Here is a 22,629-nt window from a genome sequence, read left to right on the forward strand (position 1 = left end):
CCACACTACCCAGCTCATAGAACAAATATGTGTCTGGCATACCACCCAAACAACTACCCATGATCTCTGAACACACTTTGATTTGGGAATATATAATTGAAATTTTAAATATATAAATTTTCAATAATATTTTTTAATTTTAAATAATTTCATCTTCAATATCATTTTAACCAAATAAACTAAAAACTATATATAAAAATAAATAATAACATAACTCACATATTCACAGATATTATATATTAGTACATACTCAAATTTCTAACAAAGTGACTTATATACTATTGCGGAGTAACGCTCATAACAAACGACTTACATACCATTGCGTACTATTTGATAGCAAAAGGGGCGTAGTAAGCCGTTATAACTACTGTCCGAGCGGACTGGAGAAGCGTTGTGTTGGGAGAGGTTTAGCGCGGGAAACCCAGAAAGGGAAGCACTAATAACTTGCCTGCTTGTTGATTGCAACTGCTTATTCATCTATTTCCCAAAGTCGAGAGCTAAAGATTGCTGGGATTTCCAACCGCATTTTTTATTTCACCCACTCCGACACTATATGGAAGCCAAGTTAGCTCGTAAACACAAATCGCAGTGATTGGATCCTTAGCAGTGCGGCCATTCGAACCCCTTTCTTTTTGGTTCTAGTTCGTTATTAGTTCTCAAATATATTTGTTTGCAACAAAAAAAAAATGCCACCTCATGCAGCCATATAGAGGGCAGTTACAAGAAACACAATAACGAACTAGTCAAATATAATGGCCATCTTGAACAGAAGTGCAAGATTAGCGAAATTTAAAATTGGGGGAAGTGTAAGTGTTAAGGTCCAGAAACAGGAAAATGGCGGGCGTGTCTTACCAGCGCTACCCCACTGTGGAAATCCGAGAATTGAATGAGGATTCCATGAAATTCGATTTGAAGGGTACTGATCTGAGCATTGCCAACGCGCTCCGCAGGGTGATGATAGGGGAGGTGCCCACGGTGGCCATCGAGCTGGTCGATATCACGGCAAACAGTAGCGTGCTTCCGGACGAATTCTTGGCCCACAGGTTGGGACTCATCCCTCTTGTCAGCGACTCCGCACTCCGCATGCTGTACGCCAGGGACTGCGATGCCTGCGATGGCGATGGCACCTGCGAACGTTGTACTGTGGAGTTCAACCTGGAGGTCAAGTGCACAGGCGATGAAAATATTGATGTTACTGCCGCCGATCTCACGTCCATGTCGATGGGCGAGTCTGATGTGGAGCCTGTCAGCACCCGCAAAGGGACCACGTAGGCAATCGAAAGCTTCCCTCGCCTTCTTTATTCGCCTTCTGCAAGCGACCTATTCCTTTAATCTTCTTAATTTCTATGGGAAAGGCTTAAAGCTTTTATATAGAGTAACTCATGATTTTTTTTCAAGATATTTTTTGAGGCTAATTTCAATTAAAATTTAGTAAAGATTTAAAAAAATTTGATTCACACTGTAGAATTAGGTAAGATTCTTGTGCTTGGATATTTTTCAGGGTTTTAAAAATATATTTTAAATGATTGTTTGGCCTTTGTTATTTGTCTTTCATTTAGCAAACAGACACTGCAAGCAACCTATTCTTTTAATCTTTTTAATTTATCTATGGAAAGGCTTAAAACTTTTATATAGTGTAATTTATGATTTTTTTTTGTTAACTTTAATTAAAATCTAATAAAGATTAAAAAAATTTGAGTTCATATGTAGATTATGTAGAAAAAAATTTGAATTGATATATAAAATTATATAGAATTTAAATGCTTTGGATATTTTTCAGGTGTTAAATTTATTTATATTTTCAAAAATATATTTTAAATAATAAAAAAAAACAAATTATTGGTTGAAATCATCACTATATTCTGATTAAAAAAAAAACTATTCCATGTGAATTCAATTTATTTGAAATCACTATTATACCCATTCCTGAACATTTTTAGCATTGGCACAAAATTAATTGATTTTTTTTAAGATAAATTATTTAAACAACTCCTTGGATAAAGGAGCATCAACAGCATATACGGTTTAGTATCTGCGTCTTAATTGCCAAAACTTTAATATGTACTGTAAATAATGGAATAAACCATTTACATTGACCCTACTAAATTCCAAGAAAGATCAACAGCAAACTGTTTCGGCTCTTCTTTGTTTATTTTCACAGAGAACAAGAACTGTATAATATAGTCCACATCTTTTAATTGCAGATATGAATTTTTGGAATGAGTATTTAAAGATGGGAGGTTAGTTAAAAGGGTCCTGAATAGTTTTTTAACTTTCTTTGATTTTTTATTTTTATTTTTGGGGTGTCCGGCTTTCAAAATGACGGATAGTTTATCTATTTATAATTCATGAATAGTGAAAAGGTAAAAATATTTAAACTAAAAAAAATATTATATTAATAAGGGAAATGTAGTAGAGTTAACAACAATTACATAGAGCTGTTCAGAGTTCCAAAAGTCGAGAGACCTCGCAATACAAAATAGTTTACATAAAAAAAACATTCCAAGAGTTCTTGTTGGAAGAAACTAATTAATTCCAACTACCTGTCACAAATGTTTAACAGCGATTTAATGCTGATTCTAGAAACCGTTGAAAACAGGGAAGCTTTTCCAACAAGCCACCGACTCAACTGATCTCTAGAAACTTCTCCAGCTTGTATATATACCTGTTTAATCTGTGAATGAAGCAAGTGTTCAGATGTTCTTGTGTTCAGTGTTTGTGTGTTGAGTTAGAGAGTTGTGCGCCTCTGCTCTTTTCATGGTATCGGAGCCACGTTGCGAAAGTATGGTGAGCGTCGTGTGAACCTTAGTGGTGAGCGCCGTGTGAAGAAGTTGAAGTTCTGTGTGAGTATTCTATATTTGTGAGTGAGGCGACCGTGGCAGAAAACGGCATTTGAGTAAGTTCTGTGACTGTGCGTTAAAATGCTGGATGCCTTATTTTATGCTGATGAGTGATGTTTTTTTTTTCAAGTTTTGGTGCGGCTGATGCTTAAGGTCTCTTCAGGCTAGAATTGTGATGGCCGTTTGGCATTTTTAAAATCCCATTATTGTTTTGCCAATGTTATTATTATGTGAAAATCTTGAATTCTCCAGCTTGACGTTCTTAATCTAAGAGGCGCCCCAGGGCTCGAAGGGCATCTGAAATTCCAGCTTCTTGTTGAAAGACTACGGCGAAGAAATCAAAGGCTTGAATGTTATAGACACATTAAGCTACAAGGTCTCAGATTTGTGGATGTTTAAGATCGGAGTCATCTGTGTTTTAATCTCTTAATTTAAAATTTGTGGGCTGGAAGATTTAAGAGTCTGTAGTTTCAGTCTTTTGATACATGGATGAAGTATGATAATTTTGAACTTGTGCGTGGATATGAAAAAAAAAATCAGTGTTGTGGTCTGCATGTATGAAGTTCCCACTTTTCGTTAATTTTAGTAAAGAGTTCAATCTAATTTAGGAGGAACTTATCTTCTGCAAACTACAGTAATGTCAGAAATCAGTTTATGTCCCACTCGTTAATTCTATGTCCCACTCTGTTTGCAACTTTAAAAAATTTGGAAATTTTTAAGTAGTTAAAGAGGAGTGTGGAGGTACGAGTATGGTAGATGTGATAAACCACAAAATAGGAGTCCAGTGGTATTTTTGGTCGGAAATTTGGTTTATCTTGACACTTTATTATTGAGTAAGGAAACATTGAAATTGTGAAAGACAAAAAAAAAAGAAAAAAGAAGAAGAAGATTTTTATGGTGCATGAGTGGTGAAAAGGTTTCTAAGATTTAGTGAAAAATTGGTGCATTTGGATTTGGTGGTATTTTGGTGATTGGATAAAGTTTTTTTTTCATCATGGCAAATTTGTTGCTTGATAATTATATGAATGAATCCACCAAACTTGATGGAGAAAATTATGTAAATTGGAAATTTAAGTTAATGACTATTTTAGAAGGAAATAGTTTGTGGTCCATTGTGAGTGGAAGAACCCAAACCCACTGTTGCAGGTTCTATTCCAGATTGGGAGAGAAGGGAGACAAAAGCAAAGGTATTGTTGCGTATGTCCATAAAGGACAACATTATTCCTCATATCAGAGATTGCAAGACATCAAAAGAAACATGGGATACGTTGAAGGGTTTGTATGAAACAAAAAATACAAACCGAATCTTGTTTTTAAAGACTAAGCTTTTATCTCTAAAAATGGAAGCAAATGAAAGTATAAGCAATTTCATATCTCGTGTCAAAGATTTAAGTGATAAGTTAGGAGATATTGGTGAAAAGGTGTCTAATACTGACTTAGTCACCATCATATTAAATGGCTTAGTGCAAGATTATCAAATTTTTGTTTCAAGTCTTGCAGCTAGAGAGAAACCCCCTTCATTTGATGAATTGACAGGAATTCTTCTACAAGAGGAGGAGAGGATGAAGAACTTTTTGGGCTCTAGCAGTTCAGATTTGGCATTGGTGGCCAAGGGCAAATATCCATACAGAGGCAAGCCATGGGACAAGAACAAAGGAGGCAAGTTTCAAGCAAAGCAAAAAGGTATGGCACAGTCTAAATTTCTAAAGAGAAATGATGAGTGTTATTATTGTGGCAAACCTGGGCATCATTTTAAAGATTGTTATAAAAGGAAATATAATGAGTCTAGGCAAAGAAACAGAAGGCATAATGGAAATTTAGTGGACAAAGATATCAATGATGGATTTAAAAATCTTAAATTGTTTGTTTCTGATGCTGCATTGTCTATGGAAAATGATGATAAGAATGCTTGGTTCATTGATTCTGGGGCATCACTCCATATGTCTTGTAATAAGGAGTGGTTTGATGAATATCATGAAAATATTGATGGAACATATGTTTGCCTAGGAGATAACAGATCACTTAAAGTTCAAGGTTATGGAGTAATAGGTGTGAATTTGCCTAATGGACAAGAGAAACAGATCCATAATGTGATGTATGTTCCTGATATCAAAAAGAATTTAATTTCTGTTTCTACTATTACTGACCAAGATTTGAAGGTGGAATTTGTTAAATCACAGTGTGTAGTGAAAGACAAGTACAAAGTCATTGCCACAGGAACCAAAGTTGGAGGCTTGTATACGCTGGATGTGACCAGGAAAAGTCATCAAGCATTGGCATCTACAGCAATATCAACAGTAGATTTATGGCATCAAAGGTATGGACATCTAAATCACAAAGATTTAATGCTACTTCAAAATAACACTATGGTTGAAGGTCTTCCTGTCTTGAAAAATGATCCTGTTGAATGTGAGGCATGTGTACTTGGCAAGCAACATAGGGAGGAATTTCCTATACATAAAGAAAAAAAGCAAAGGGAAATACTTGAATTAATTCATACTGATGTATGTCGACCTATGCAAACTAGATCTATTGGTGGAGCATGGTATTTTCTTATTTTTGTGGATGATAGATCTAGGTATACATGGGTTTATTTCATAAGAAAGAAGAGTGATGTTTTTGAGTACTTTAAAGAATTTAAGAACATGGTAGAAAAACAAACTGGTAATTATATCAAAATCTTGAGATCTGATCAAGGGGGAGAATTCAAATCAAGAGAATTTAATCAATATTGTAAAATCAATGGGATTCAGCAACAATTTATAGTTCCACATACACCTCAGCAAAATGGAGTTGCTGAGAGGAAAAATAGAACACTAGTTGAATGTGCACATAGTATGCTTCAAGGTAAAAATATCTCTAATGTTTTTTGGGCTGAAGCCATTAATACTGCTGTTTATTTGAAAAATAGGAGTCCAACCAAAAGTTTAGAGCTTAAAACACCTTTTGAAGCATTTTATGGGTACAAACCAAAAGTGAGTCATTTAAGAGTTTTTGGTTGCAAGGCATTTGCTCACATTCCAAAAGATGAAAGAAGAAAACTTGATGCAAAGTCAATTAAGTGCATATTTATTGGTTATTGTGATAATCAGAAAGCATACAAGTTGTTTGATCCCAGTACTCATAGACTGCTTGCAAGTAGGGATGTGGTGTTTCATGAGAATGCAAATGAAGGTAATAAAATAAATAATAGTGTATGGCATAATATTGATGATTATGTCAAATTAGACACAAGAGTTGAACAAGAACAGGAACAAGCACAGGAACAGGTACAAGATCAAGAACAAGTAGCATCAAGCAGTCATGACACTCCAAAGAGAGGAGAGGAGACTCTGCAAAGCCAAAAGAAAGATGAAAGCAGTAAAACTCCAAGAAGGTCATCACGTCAAAGTCAGGTACCTGTAAAGTATAAAGATTATGCATTAATGTCTCAGGTTATGAATGTTGTAGAACCTTCAAGCTATGATGAAGCTAAAGAATATGAAGAATGGAGAAATGCAATGAATGAAGAATATAACTCTATAATGAAGAATGACACATGGGAATTAACAGAATTGCCTAAAAACAAAGTTCCCATAGGATGCAAATGGCTTTATAAATCTAAATTTAATGCTGATGGAAGTATTGATAAACATAAAGCTAGATTGGTTGCTAAAGGATATTCACAAAAGGAGGGAATTGATTATGAAGATACTTTTGCACCTGTAGCTAAGTTGAACACAATTAGAATCATGATTGCATTAGCTACAAAATATAATTGGAAAATGCACCAATTAGATGTCAAATCTGCATTTTTGAATGGTGAGTTAAAAGAAGAAGTTTATTTAGTTCAACCTGAAGGGTTTGTAAAACAGGGACAGGAGCATCTGGTTTGCAGGTTAAAGAAAGCTTTATATGGCTTGAAACAAGCACCAAGATCATGGTATGTGAAAATTGATTCTTTCTTTTATGAGAAAGGTTTTATAAGAAGCAAGAATGATCCTAACTTATACATCAAGGAAGATAAAGACAAGAATGTTGCTTTAATATCAGTATATGTTGATGATCTAATCATAACAGGAAATGCATGCAAGATGATTGAAGAAATTAAAAATCAGTTGTCACATGTATTTGAGATGAAGGATCTTGGTGAATTGCATTATTGTTTAGGTCTTGAAGTTTGGAGGGAGCCTGGTAAGGCACTGATCACACAAAGCAAATATACAAGGGAAATCCTTAAAAGATTCAATATGATTGAATGCAAGGCAACATCTACTCCTTTAGAACAGAATGTCAAATTGTGCAGTGATGATGGAACCAAAGAGGTGAATGGAACTATGTACCGTCAACTGGTGGGAAGTCTAAATTATCTCACCACTACCAGGCCAGATATAGCATATTCTGTCAGCATACTTAGTCAGTTCATGGCTAAGCCTTGTGAAAGCCATTGGAAAGCAGCAAAGAAAGTCCTTCGATATCTGAAAGGAACACTTAATTTTGGTATTATGTATACTGATGAATTTGATGTTGAATTGGCAGGTTATTCTGATTCTGACTGGGCTGGAAATCCAGATGATAGAAAATCCACTACTGGATACGTGTTCAATATTGGTTCAGGACCAATATCATGGAGCAGTAAGAAACAACCAACTGTTTCATTGTCATCCACTGAAGCTGAATATAAAGCATTATGCAGTGCAACCTGTGAAGCAATATGGCTTAGGAGGATCCTTGAAGATGTTGGAGAAACACAACAAGCACCTACAGTAATCAGATGTGACAATCAAAGCACTATCAAATTGGCAAACAATCCTATATATCATGCAAGGACAAAACACATTGAGACACAACATCATTTTGTAAGAGAAAAATTGCAATCAAAAGAAATTGACTTATCATATTGTAATACAAATGAAAATGTGGCTGACATATTCACCAAGCCTCTTGGAAAGGCTAAATTTGAAATATGTAGAAATATGTTGTACATTGTAGAAAATCCAAATTTTGTTGTAAGCCTAGCTGAGACTTAGACCAGCAGGCATGACCATTAAGAGTATAGTGTCTTGTTTATTATATGTAGTTGGAATTAAGGGGGAGTGTTGGAAGAAACTAATTAATTCCAACTACCTGTCACAAATGTTCAACAACGATTTAATGTTGATTCTAGAAACCGTTGAAAACAGGGAAGCTTCTCCAGCAAGCCACCGACTCAACTGATCTCCAGAAACTTCTCCAGCTTGTATATATACCTGTTTAATCTGTGAATGAAGCAAGTGTTCAGATGTTCTTGTGTTCAGTGTTTGTGTGTTGAGTTAGAGAGCTGTGCGCCTCTGCTCTTTTCAGTTCTTGCTTGTGGTTTGCTTCACAAAATTTCCTAAGAATCTTATGACTTTGAAATACATAAAATTCAATGAAAGACCCGGTTTCTATTTGCATCATCTTGCCCCGCATCAAAGGAAGGGGTGCTCTGCTTTTCCAGGTTCATTGGCTTCTTGAGTTGGCTACTGGTTTTTTCTCTTTCATAATTGTCGGATGCTTGATTATTGGATGCTAAAAATGGGGATTTTTTACAAAGGCTAAATTTCTCACCCTGTTGCATTTAGCATCAATATTGATTCTTTGCTTTCGGTGCATTAGCATGTTTATTATATTTGCACGATCTTATAAACAATGGAGCTCAATCCCATTGATCTTTGTCGTAATTGAAAGGAAGATTTTCTTGTTGAAATGGATGCTTTCCTCATGCCTACGTATGATTCTTCTGAATTCCGCAAGGTCCCTATTGTCCATGTCGTGCAGTTTAGCTATCTAGAAAGTTGGAGAGATGACTTGTAGAGGAGGATCTTAAATCCTTGATGAAAAAAGTCTTCTATTCCTTGAATTCTAAAAGTTAATTCCAGATTAGAGACATAGTTAATTCCCTAAGACATATATCCTTGCACCAAAAGGATTGTGGCTTTTGTGCTTAGAGAAATTCGAATTTAGGGTAGATTCCCAATTTGCAATGAAAGAAAGGGAGTACTTCAAAAAGTTTTCAGAATATGGAGGACAAAGACACACAACAATAAAATTGCCTATAAGTAGACCTCTTAACAAGACTCCTTGAACTTTAGACTTGTCCCAAATTACCAACTCAGAACGAGATGCTGAACCAAAGCTAACAAATACAGGACAATTAACTGAACTAATTGAGCATAGAGTAAAAAATTATTTCCATAGGAATTCTAACAGTATTAGCTTAATAAAAGACATAAGGGTTCCACGAGATTCCTAGAAGAATAGGGATAGGGCCGTAAGAAAACATGTCAAACCTGGTCCCACAGTGCAATTTCCTTTGAGTCTTACCTTGGTGCAAATCACCAGCTCGAAAAGGGATTCAGAGACGGACTCTATAGCATTAAGACTTACAAAATTGCATACGATACTAGAAGTCAAATTCCAAAGCAAGACCAAAGAGGCATTTAGTTGTAAATGGAGCTTATTGTTAGGCTTATTATATAGATTGACCTACAGAGTATTTGAACCAAAATCTTCCTCCAACGTCGAATCACCGGGAGCAAATCCAAAATCCATACTAGCACAGATGGTGCCCGACCAATAGCCTAAAGAGAAATTTCGAGTGAAACAAAAGGGTTGATACTCATTGGATTTAGGCTACTATGATGCCAATTTTGGTCATCTGCTCTCATCATTTTCCCACTGCGAAAGCATACTAAAGCTCTGAGCTGTTAAATATTGATGACGGTTTAAATGCTTGCATGCTACAAGTACCATATTGTCCCCCGAGCTCCCATATTGAAGCATGGAGAATGATGCTCTGTCCATTTATTCTGGGGGAATTAAATGATGATTGAATGTCAATCCACGCTGAACTTTATGGGATAAAAAATGTTGTTTCTACCCCCATTTTTCCTAAGGTTTCCTGGTTCAAGGCTCGTGTTTAAATTAGTCCATTTATTAGCCATAGAATTGAAGCCCTTTTTGACATATCAAAAAGGAGGAATCCAAGAAGAAACTTGCTTCCTTTTTGCCCTTGGTATAATATTTGCCAATTTGTTGTTCATGCGTGTCACTTTATCAATCATGACTTTGATTACTATCATAGAATCCCCAATTATCATCAATGATCTGATTCTTTCTTCCTGGGCTATGAGGATGCCTTGAAATAAGGTGTAAGCCTCTGTTTGATTATTTGTTACATGACCTAGGTCCCATGCAAAAAATGCCATTGTATTTCCCCTAGGATTAAAGAGTATTCTCATTGCACCTGCCACCTTGGATTTCTGTTTGAAGCACCATTGAAGAATAGAAAGTGTGATTTTTAACTATAGGGGAACTTTGTGGTCCAAAATGGGAATCAAAACAAAAATGTACCAACTTTAAAAGAACTAATAAGATTCAAGAAGATGATGTCAACCTCACAGGTAGATTTTTTTTTGGAGGGAAAAGAAAAAAAATACTTTTTTTTAATCATATTTTGGATTTGTCTCCTTATAGATGTACTTGTTAGAATTAAATTATGCATCCAAATGCCCACTATGCATTCTTTTTAGTAGATTCACATTGAAATAAATTGAAAAATGTGTTTCTTGCAAGAAACACATGTTTTCATGTTAACTTCAATTTATCTTATTGTGGGTCTACTCAAAACTATGCATAGGGGGTAATTCAAGAAGATGATATCAATTTCAAAGGTAAATATATTAGGAGGAAAAAAAATAATTTTTTAATCATATTTTTGACTTATTATAGATTTATTCAAATGTCAAGCTTAGGCACTCGTTGGTTGCAAATTTAAATTCCGCATTTAACAAATACCCATTATGCATACTTTTAAGTAGATCCACACCGAGATAAACTAAAGATACATGAGAAAATGTGATTTTTCAAAGAAACACATTTTTTCATGTATCAATTTATCTTGGTGTGGATCTACTCAAAACTATGCAAAGTGGGTGCTCACATGTAGAATTTAATTCCACATCCATTGAGTGCTTACACTTGACATTTGAATAAAACCTATGAGTAGATAAGTTGAATATACAATAGAGAATTCATTTTTTTCTTTAAAAAATCGTAACTCTTATTGTATTATCTTTCTTTAAAAAATTAGAATTTTTATTTTATTATCTTTATTTAAAAAATTAGAATTTTTATTTTATTATTTTAATTATTATTTTATCATTTTCCTTATAATGTCCATTTTAAACCTCAGATTTTACCTAATGCCTTTCACTAGTCAATGAATTCCTGATTACCTTACCAAATTATCTAATGTGGATTACCTTGGATTAACTAAGGTGGAAGGGGGATGAGGGGCATTTTGGATTTCAAATTGATTCAGTTGGGCCTCTTCATCCTTTTCAGGGCTTGTTCTTCCTTGGATTGAATTCCCTTCACTAGTCAATGAATTCCTAATTACATAGCCAAATTATCTAATGTGGATGACCTTGGATTGACCAAGGTGGAGGGCGGATGAGGGGCATTTTGGATTTGAAGTTGATTGAGTTGGACCTCTTCATCCTTTTCAGGGCTTGTTCTTCCTTTTTAGACTTATGAACTAAATATTTTGCTAAGAGTCCTTTTGTCTTTGTTGTTGTTAGGGTTGGATTTATCTTTTCTGATTGAATACTACATTATTCCTAGAAAGCCATATCTCCTAACATATATATTTAGAGAGGGCGTCCCATTTTCTCTTTAAGGCATTTTTGTTTTGCATTGTTACTTTATAGATTTTTCCCCACAGGGACAACATTTCTTTCCATGTGTGGGGAATTCTAACATCATGATTAATTCCTACAAAAGTTGATATCTAGACCTACTTGGTATAGTTATATTAAAAACATTAGTGGAATTTTGATGTCTAAAATGGGCTTTCTAAGGAAAACAATAAAATAATAGTTAAAATAGTAAGATAATAGATATGAAATTTTAAAGAAAAAGAAATGAAGCTATTTTTTTTTAATTGTATTTTCGGTTTATCTCTTTATATGTTCACTCAAATTTCAAGTGTACACACCCGTTGGATGCAGAATTAAATTTCATATCCAATGAGTGTCCACTATGCACACTTCTAAGTAAGTAGATCCACATCGAAAAAAATGACATGCATGAAAAAACCATATTCAGAGTAGAACAACATCGATTTTTTTCATGTATTTTCAATTTTTTTCGATGTAGGTTTACTTAGAAGTATTTTGGACTTATCTCCTTATAGGATTACTCAAATTTCAAGTGTATACACCTGTTGGATGCGGAATTAAATTTCATATCCAATGAGTGTCCACTATGCACACTTCTAAGTAGATCCACATCGAAAAAAAATGACATGCATGAAAAAACCATATTCAGAGTAGAACAACATCGATTTTTTTCATGTATTTTCAATTTTTTTCGATGTAGGTTTACTTAGAAGTATGCGAAGTGGGTACTCATTGGATGCGGAATTAATTCCGCATCCAACAGGTGTATACACTTGAAATTTGAGTAATCCTATAAGGAGATAAGTCCAAAATACAATTAAAAAAATAGTTTTTTTCATGTATTTTCAATTTTTTTCGATGTTGGTTTACTTAGAAGTATGCAAAGTGGGTACTCATTAGACGCGGAATTAATTTCGCATCCAACATGTGTATACACTTGACATTTGAGTAATCCTATAAGGAGATAAGTCAAAAATACAATTAAAAAAATAGTTTTCTTTTCCCTACAAACTATTTACTCCTAGTGATGACTTCATATTGAATCCTATTGGTTCTTTTAAAGATAATTTTGTTAGTACATTTTTTGTCTTGAGATTCATTTTTGACTTTAAAATTTCCCATAGATGATATTATTCATTAGATTGGCATAACTCACACTTGGAGGGTTTCATTAGACTGGCATAACTCAAACTTGGAGGGTTTCATTAGATTGGCATAACTCACACTTGGAGGGTCCTTGATTTCCTCTCAATTTCAAATTATTTGATGTGAGGAGCTTTCCATGTACCATAATCCCACAACATATGTTACTCTTGGGAAGCCTATCATCATGCTAAATGAATATCTAGATTCGAGATTGAAAAGGTAGAGGAAGATATGATAACTGAGTTATGTATGAGGGTCCTTGATTTCCTCTCTATTTCAAATTATTCGATGTGAGGAGCTTTCCAGGTACCATAATCCCACAACATATGTTACTCTTGGGAAGCCTATCATCGTGCTAAATGAATATCTAGATTCGAGATTGAAAAGGTAGAGGAAGATATGATAACTGAGTTATGTATGCCCCTTTTTTCAGAGTAATCAGCAAACCCCCAACTTTTATGATCTCTTAAGTGGATATCCCATGATGCGCATCCACTTAATGCATTAGTAAGCTTTGAAACTAAATGAGCGAGGTGAACAGAAGGAGTACTTATGTTCGATCCTAGTGAGTGATTAGAGCTCACTAACCACTTTTGAAATGTCAATAAGGTTTTGAGATTTTCACTATCCATCCATAGCTTTAGAGGGTGTAATTTTACCTTGAGAGAAGGGGATTTCTTTCCCATGATGTTGTCCTCCCAAATAGATATTTTCTTTCCATTTCCTGGTATCCAAGTATGCTTGGATTGTGGAGGATCCTTCACCCCACGACCTCTTTTATTCTTGGGGTGTAGCACCCCTTGCGTGACCGCTATTTTCTAATGAACAAATGATGAAGTGAGTCACCAACATAGAGGACTATGAACAAATGGTATATTTTGTAATTGTAAATATAATTGCAAATGATTTAATGAAACGTGGTAGGTTGGTGTAAGTAATGGGATTGACATATACATGGTTTAGGGAGAGTTTTGATTGGGGGGAGCTACCATAATAGCATTCCCACCACCATATGGTTACAATTGTGATGATGGAAAGAGGCTACGTCGAGATTCCTCAAGGGAGAATGATTCCCATCACGTGGGAGGATGAAAAAAAGTAAAAAGGACACAGAGAAAGGGGGCATTGTTATTCAAGATAATAGAGAAAGGAGGGTATAGCAAGGATGGGAGGAGAAGGTTGTGTGTAAGAGAGGCAAAAAAAATGCAAGACAAAGTTCACAAAATCTTTTTATTAGCGCAACTGAGGTGTGTTGACCTCAACATTGATGCATGGGAGTAGCTGGATTGTGATGCCCAAGTTGGAAGGATTAGTGGAGAAAATTTGGGTGACGAGTGCTTGCCGAAAGAGGGTTGAGAAACCAATTGGGTACTTGTTGAGGAAGTTGATAAACCACCCAATGCTTGCCTAGTAGGTCGATAAACCACTCGTGTGATTGCTATAATGCTGCTAAACCACTAGGAAGGGTAGCCATCACTGGGGGTGCTTGTAGAAAGGTGTTGATAAACCATTGGGTGCTTTCCAAGGAGGTTGATAAACTACCCGGTGCTTGCTTAGTAAGTTGATAAACCACCCAGATAATGTTCTACTAGACTTGCATTGCTTTCCTTGAAAAGAGAACAGATAAATCACCCACAGAGAAATCCCATACTCGTGAAAAGTTGAGCAATACCTCAACAAAATCTGGACTTGAAGCCTTGGTGGAAAATTGCAAGAAAGACTGTGTTGTAGTTCTCCTAGGGTTGTGTTGTAGCCGCTACAACAACACCCAAAATTTTGGTTCCCCCTCTGCTTGCCCTAGGCTATTAGGGTTTTGATAAGGTCTTCAACTGGTTACACTCCCTGCGACCCTTCCTATCAAACCCTGTTGGTGTGCCCATTCATCCTTCACATATTGAATCCACACATAATGTGGTGTCTCAGATACTGACCTTATGATTGCATTAGGGTTTTGAAGGTTTGTTGCTCCATTGATGTATTGAGAGTCTCCCATGAATTTAAAACTTAACTTTCCATAGTACTCATTGCTCAATTAGTGGTGGAACCTTGTGTGAACAAACAAGACTTTGATCTTGCTTTCGTTATGTTGACCATACTAGGGTTTGAGAGAAACCCTAAATTGGCAAAAGTGTGATCCCTTTCCTATATTGACCTAATTCGCATGCCTTTAGGGTTGCATTCTCATCGAATTTGCACGACATCACAGTGAGGGTCATTGCAAAACATATTACCCTAGGTCCTTGACTAGTCCTACACCTCAGCATGTGCATTAGGGTTTGCGGGAATTATATATTCCCCTTGCATCCTTGTAACCCTAGAGTTATGTGATTGAAGGTCCAACCCTGCTTTGAATTAATCGTCATTCTTTAGGGTGCTTATCATCTTCACCCTTCTCATCTTATTGTGAAGCATGATCACATCAGTAGCATTAGGGTTTATGGGATTACCTTTTGTCAATGACTTCGCCTCACTATCATCCTCACCCATTCCAAATTCATGAGGGTTGATGTATTGTTATCCTCATCATGCGCATCCTTGAAACCCTAGATGGTCAGAATGGGAGTCACCTTCATGTTTCAACCTCACCCTTATGCCCCATGTGTATCACATCACACTAGATTTGCATCATGGCAAGAACCCCTTGATATGTTAACACCACCTTGGTCGTTAGGTTAATGCATGTGTTCGGAACTAAACAAACTTGTATAAAAGGACTGACCTGCTATGACAATATCAACCTACTCATAGCACTGGCAACTTGGCTGAAATATACACTAATGAAACTAATACATGTGGCATAACTGGCATCACGCCGAATGATAGAGCACTGAGATTTATCTATTTTGAATCATCCAAGACCACGTGTTGCATCAGTACCTGTCTATAACGGAAGGCATTAAAGGGGCACGAAGGGATGCATTGTAATTAGTCGCAATACAGAAAGGAAGTGGCACCACAATTTCATATTACAACAAAAACCTTTCAAATAATCAAGTGTTCTCTGTATTTTGAGAGAATGATAGCAAAGAAGACGGTTTCAAGTATGGTCCTCCAGGGACAAGGAAAACAACTACAACTCTTGCAATCGCACACTAGATTTTCGGGCCTGAATACAAATCAAGAGTCTTATAGCTTAATGCAAGTGATGATCGTGGTATTAATGTTGTACGCACAAAGATAAAGGAGTTTGCAGAAGTTGTAGTAGGTTTTGGAAATATGAATGATGGTTATCTTTGTCCACCTTTCAAACTCATCATCTTAGATGAGGCAGATTCTATGACAAGAGATGCCCAAAATTCCTTGCGTCGTACGATGGAGACATACTTCAAAGTTACAAGGTTTTGTTTTATTTGCAAAGAGGAAGGAGTTCATCTTGATTCATATGCCTTGAGAATGTTGAGTTCTATTTCTGAAGGTGATCTTCGATGAACTATCATGTATTTGCAAAGTGTTGCTCGCTTTTATGGATCATCCATTTCCAACACCGACCTCATTAGTGTTTCTGGGATAGTACCAAAGGAGGTGGTCCAATCATTGTTTCAAGCATGCATAATTGGCTAATTTGATTTGGCGCAGAAGGACGTTTTAGACATCATAGCTGAGGGACAACCAACATCCCAAATCTTTTCTTAGTTGTACGACATGGTAGTCCAAGCTATAGATACTTTTGATGAGACAAAGGCACGAATAACCCAGAGATTAGTTGAGGCTGATAAATGCCTTATTGACAAAGCTGATGAATACCTGCAGCTGCTTGATGTAGCCAACAATGCAATGCGCTCCTTGTGTAATATGACCCAAGAATGCTGTTACTGATCTGAAATACACTTGACTAAATAGCTGACTAATGAGTTCGTTCTCTGCTCACAAGTCATGGTGACTAGTGGATAGGGTGACGAATACTTGCAGGTACTGGATGTAGCAAGCAGTATGATGCATGCCTTCATGCCATGTCTCAAGAATATTTTCTTGAAACAAATTCAAACATGAACCAATATGATATGATATGCATGCAAAGCCACACTGTGTAATGAGGTCATGCGTCAATAGAGTGAGCGGACCCTCGCTGGTGCGGTATATTCCCCTAGCCATGCACTCCGAAATGCGACCCTCAATTGCAACCCTCTCTCACCAGTTGCTGAGTCGCAACCTCAAGAAGCAACTGAAGGTGTGACCTTTGGTCAAATGCGAACATGTGACTTCCACAAGGCGCAGTTCCTGAACACGACCAGTCGCAGAGTCACATGATTTTGAGCCAGCAGACCTCACGACCTCCCAGAGTCTGCAACTTTACGACCTCCTCTTCAATGGCGTTGGTGAAATGTGACCTACACTAACCCGTCTACACTGTGACCTACGTCCTCAGGTGGTGTGCGACTTGCATTCAAGGCCACATTTGCGACCCACAACCAATGCGACCTGCCTAATTCCCATCGCATTTTGTCTCTTAGTCAAGCGATGAGGCATGATCAAATGGGTTATCTCCTGCGGTTGCATATTCTTATGCTCTTTGTCATCTTATTAAACAACACTATGAAGTCCCAGAAGGATAGTGCAAAGCAGAGGATGGTTAATGGATAAGAAGTGGTGCTGAGTGTTTTGCATGCACAAGACATTGACAAAGGGGTGTGTCAAAATCCAAATTATGAGTAACGCCTTGCATTGGATCAATATATGCAACAGTAAAGCCAATGTTGTTCCAATAGTGATGTGGCAATGTACTCAAAGGCAAGGGCAAGCTAAGGCATCAAACAACACCATGATAGCAATCAAAGATGGTATATTAGGGAGCATATGTGTGATAGAGGGCATTGTCCAAAAGGTCTTTTTCATGTATATGGATGATGGAAAAGCCTTAGATATTTCGCACGAGTTGATAAAGTACCCCCTGAATTAGGCCACAGATCCTACACACGCTGCACATGCATTATAACATTGTGGCATAGCAACTGACCACATAGGGGTCTAAACTAATATCATTTGTTTTAATGTTTCTTTTATAATATTAAAAGTTAAAAAAATAAATAAATTTAGTAATGTTATTTTTACATGCACTGTAAAACATATGCACCGTAAAACATATTTTAGTTTAATACGTAATTTAATTTTTATAATAGGTATATTTTTTATAATATTAAAAATTAAAAAAAAAAAATTAGTGATGTTATTTTACACTATTTTTTATAATTATATTTTAAAAAATACTATGATTAAATTTAAGAGAATAATTTATGAGGATTTTTTTTTGATTTAATATATTATTTTAATATTTTATTATTGAAAACAACATAAATATTTTCAATATTATTTTTAAAGACTAATAACAAAACAATATTTAAAATATTTTTTTTTAGTTTTAATTTTAATATTCATATATAATTTAAAAATAAATTGATATATATGGAGGGTAATTTTTTTGTAAGTTCGACAACAATGAGGCTACATCATGGTCATGTTCAAGAATAACACCCGAATAGGGTGAGGATTTGAACTAGTGACTTAACTAGGAGTGCCCTAACAATGCACCCAATTGTCATATATCTAAGACCTCGTTGACTTATATGGATGACAAGTTAAAATCATCTTTGTTAATATTTAGTCTACCACGAGAAAATAAATCATTAACAAAACTAAGATTTTCAATATATAGAATGCTTAATGTCCATACCATAACAAAAATAATAAAGCTTCCAACGAATTCATTTTATGTTAAATAAAAATGTAATTTAAATTTTAAATATATAAATATTTTAATAAATTTAATTTATTTCTAAATAAAAATATAATTAAAATTCTAAATATAAACATTTAGTTAAGGATATGTTTAATTTATATTTCACCAGATATAAGTTTAATTAGTAAATCATTTAAAATTATTTTCAAATAACTGCATTTCTAATTTAATTATAGCTAAAAACTTTTTCGAATTTATCAATTCATTTTAATATAAATACATAATTGATTTTTTTTGGTAAGCTGAAACAATTCTATTGATTCAAAAAATGGGTTACATCATGAATATCCAATGATAACAAAAACATTAGAGGAACTCACTAATAGACTCATCATGACAACCCAAGAAAAAGGTGTGAGTTTTGCAACAACTTGCACAATCCAAAAAGACAACACAAGAGATGACAAACACATAAACCATCTGTCTATCACAGACTAAGGAAACACATAAGCTCATGAAACACACAGTGACCAACTAACATAATAATACAGTGCCACAGTGCCAAAAAAAACCAACACATCATAAGAGTTGTGCCAACTGGAAAGAAAAACATCGTAACTCAGTGCCACAGTGCCAAGGAGAATCAACACAAAGTAAGAGTTGCACAACTCACCATCCACAACCATTCTGTGAAGAGAAACATAAAAGTCAACTTGAAAAGTCGTATCACAAAAACTCATGCTAAAAAACCTGAACGAACAACATGCACGAGGGTGATAGAAACATAGAACCAAAACAACCTCCGCATGATAATATCAAACATCAGTGTAGTGAGCCATAGAGCCCTGCACTCTTCAAAAAATAATACCAACAAAATATACAAAACATGATGTCGATTACCCTCGCAAAGCCCTACCATATAGTGCAATGGGGTCTTATACCTCACTGAAGGAGATTGTCCTGACAAAAGTAAAACAAGTAACTATAACCTTCAGTTGGGATCTAAGTAGACAACAATGCATTCTCGATTGCTACTACAATTGGAAGAGTAGGATCCACTGGAGGATTCGTTAAGTCACTGGAAGTAGAATCCAAAGTCAAGCAACCTTCCACACAACCCAAATGAGCATCAATATTGTTAAGACTGAAACGGTGATTCCTCAAATGCGTTTAATGTCTTCAAGACAAGAGAAAACATTGTAACTAATATCTTGGTTATCTTTGAAGACTAGTTGAAGCAGGTTATATAATTGTTGATGCAGAGACATGGAATATAAGAAATTGAGTTGTCTTTTCTTAAAACAACCTAAGTTAGGAACCCATTTAAGTCTCCCTCTAGCTATTTCAGAATCTGAAAAGTCAGCCCTTTCATGATCTTACTGAGACTCGAGGATTAGCATTTCCCTGCGAACTTCAAGAGGGAAAAATCGAAAAGAGTTGCCAGATTCACATGTAAAAGGTCGTGATTGTTTTACAGTCACATGCCCCAAACCACCATGACGAGGCACCATACATTGCCAAGGAGCCATAATGGATTCTACAACCTGACAAGGGAAACAACCCAAAACAACCCTCCACCAAAATAATAATAAAAAGGTCGAACTATCACCCCCTCTAATCTAGACCTCAAAATTAACAGGTCATCCCTCAACCTCCAAATCAAGGGCTCGAATCCAAGAAGATTGGTTAATTCAGGTCACTGTAGAGACATGCAACACCACGAAAATAACCGCCACCACCCACATAAAAAACAAAGATGACTCCAAAAGAAGAACCTAGAAAACCATACCCCATGACCAATTGAGAAACCACACAAATTAAAGACAACCCTGCTGCAATTATCTAAATCTTCAAACCACCCAATCTTCAAAGTATACTCAGTATGACCTAAATCTAGGAACGGTAGTCCAAAGCCAAATAAAAGAGCCATTGTACTACCACAAAACCCACCAGGGTAAAACAAGACAAAAAGTGACCTAAATACCAACAACCTGAAACCAAAAGAGGACAAGCATAAGAAATACCTTGAAACTCAATATCTAAAAAAGGTAACTATGAGAAAATGATCACCAATTAAAAAACCAGCCTAAAATAAGAATTATGTAGGTACAATACGAAAAACATTGACACTGAATGACCCAATTACACTGAAGCATAAATATTCAGGAAATCAAGAAACAAGACCCAACCTCCTTAGCACATATCTCATCAAAGGAACTACTCACAACAAATGAATTAAAGTTGAAAGAGGTTGAGGTATGAACCTCACCTTCGATCCTCCATCGTTCTTACTTGTGCCAGTCCATAAAGAATGAGTGAAATTTAAAGCGATGGGATGTCTACCTCCCTCTCCCAAACGTTGCCACCCTACCTAGCTCATAGAACAAATATGTGTCTGGCATACCACCCAAACAACTACCCATGATCTCTAAACACAACCTGATTTAAGAATATATAATTGAAATTTTAAATATATAAATTTGCAATAATATTTTTTAATTTTAAATAATTTCATCCTCAATATCATTTTAACCAAATAAACTAAAAACTACATATAAAAATAAATAATAACATACCTCACATATTCACACATAATAACATACCTCACATGTTCACAGATATTATATATTAGTGCATACTCAAATTTCTAACAAGTGACTTATATACTATTGCGGAGTAACGCTCATAACAAACGACTTACCTACCATTGCGTACTATTTGATAGAAAAAGGGGCGTAGTAAGCCGTTATAACTACTGTCCGAGCGGACTGGAGAAGCGTTGTGTTGGGAGAGGTTTAGCGCGGGAAACCCAGAAAGGGAAGCACTAATAACTTGCCTGCTTGTTGATTGCAACTGCTTATTCATCTATTTCCCAAAGTCGAGAGCTAAAGATTGCTGGGATTTCCAACCGCATTTTCTATTTCACCCACCCCGGCACTATATGGAAGCCAAGTTAGCTCGTAAACACAAATCGCAGTGATTGGATCCTTAGCAGTGCCGCCATTCGAACCCCTTTCTTTTTGGTTCTAGTTCGTTATTAGTTCTCAAATATATTTGTTTGCAACAAAAAAAAATGCCACCTCATGCAGCCATATAGAGGGCAGTTACAAGAAACACAATAACGAACTAGTCAAATATAATGGCCATCTTGAACAGAAGTGCAAGATTAGCGAAATTTAAAATTGGGGGAAGTGTAAGTGTTAAGGTCCAGAAACAGGAAAATGGCGGGCGTGTCTTACCAGCGCTACCCCACTGTGGAAATCCGAGAATTGAAAGAGGATTCCATGAAATTCGATCTGAAGGGTACTGATCTGAGCATTGCCAACGCGCTCCTTAGGGTGATGATAGGGGAGGTGCCCACGGTGGCCATCGAGCTGGTCGATATCACGGCAAACAGTAGCGTGCTTCCGGACGAATTCTTGGCCCACAGGTTGGGACTCATCCCTCTTGTCAGCGACTCCGCACTCCGCATGCTGTACGCCAGGGACTGCGATGCCTGCGATGGCGATGGCACCTGCGAACGTTGTACTGTGGAGTTCAACCTCGAGGTCAGGTGCACAGGCGATGAAAATATTGATGTTACTGCCGCCGATCTCACGTCCATGTCGATGGGCGAGTCTGATGTGGAGCCTGTCAGCACCCGCAAAGGGACCACGTAGGCAATCGAAAGCTTCCCTCGCCTTCTTTATTCGCCTTCTTTATTTGTCTTTCATTCAGAAAACAGACACTGCAAGCGACCTATTCCTTTAATCTTCTTAATTTCTATGGGAATTTCTATGGGAAAGGCTTAAAGCTTTTATATAGAGTGTAACTCATGATTTTTTTTCTAAGATATTTTTTGAGGCTAATTTTAATTAAAATTGGGTAAAGATTTAAAAAAATCTGGTAAAGGTTTAAAAAAATCTGGTAAAGATTTAAAAAAATTTGATTCACATGTAAAATTATGTAAGATTTTAGTGCTGGGATATTTTTCAGGGTTTTAAATTTATTTATATATTTAAAAATATATTTTAAATAATTGTTTGGTCTTTTTTATTTGTCTTTTATTTAGAAAACAGATACTGCAAGCAATCTATTCTTTAATCTTCTTAATTTATCTGTAGAAAGGCTTAAAACTTTTATATAGTGTAACTTATAAAAAAAATTCAAGATATTTTTCTGGTTAATTTTAATTAAAATTTGATGAAAATTAAAAAAATTTGAGTTCATATATAAATTATGTAGAAAAAAATTGAGTTAATATGTAAAATTATGTAGAATTTATATGTTTTGGATATTTTTCAGAATG

The 22,629-nt window shown here is 35.8% G+C and overlaps 3 pseudogenes; all 3 read left to right on the forward strand.

Moving 5' to 3' along the window:
• Window positions 1-834: 834 nt before the first annotated feature.
• On the forward strand, window positions 835-1,272 carry LOC149139804 (DNA-directed RNA polymerases II, IV and V subunit 3 pseudogene; annotated as a pseudogene).
• A 1,076-nt stretch (window positions 1,273-2,348) lies between these two features.
• On the forward strand, window positions 2,349-16,483 carry LOC149139805 (replication factor C subunit 2 pseudogene; annotated as a pseudogene).
• A 4,757-nt stretch (window positions 16,484-21,240) lies between these two features.
• LOC149139806 (DNA-directed RNA polymerases II, IV and V subunit 3 pseudogene) lies at window positions 21,241-22,000 on the forward strand (annotated as a pseudogene).
• The last annotated feature ends 629 nt before the right edge of the window (window positions 22,001-22,629 follow it).

Source organism: Pinus tabuliformis, chromosome X, assembly GCF_031772625.1.
Source record: "Pinus tabuliformis cultivar Carrire ecotype Pingquan chromosome X, CPIR1, whole genome shotgun sequence".
Taxonomy (NCBI): Eukaryota; Viridiplantae; Streptophyta; class Pinopsida; order Pinales; family Pinaceae; genus Pinus; species Pinus tabuliformis.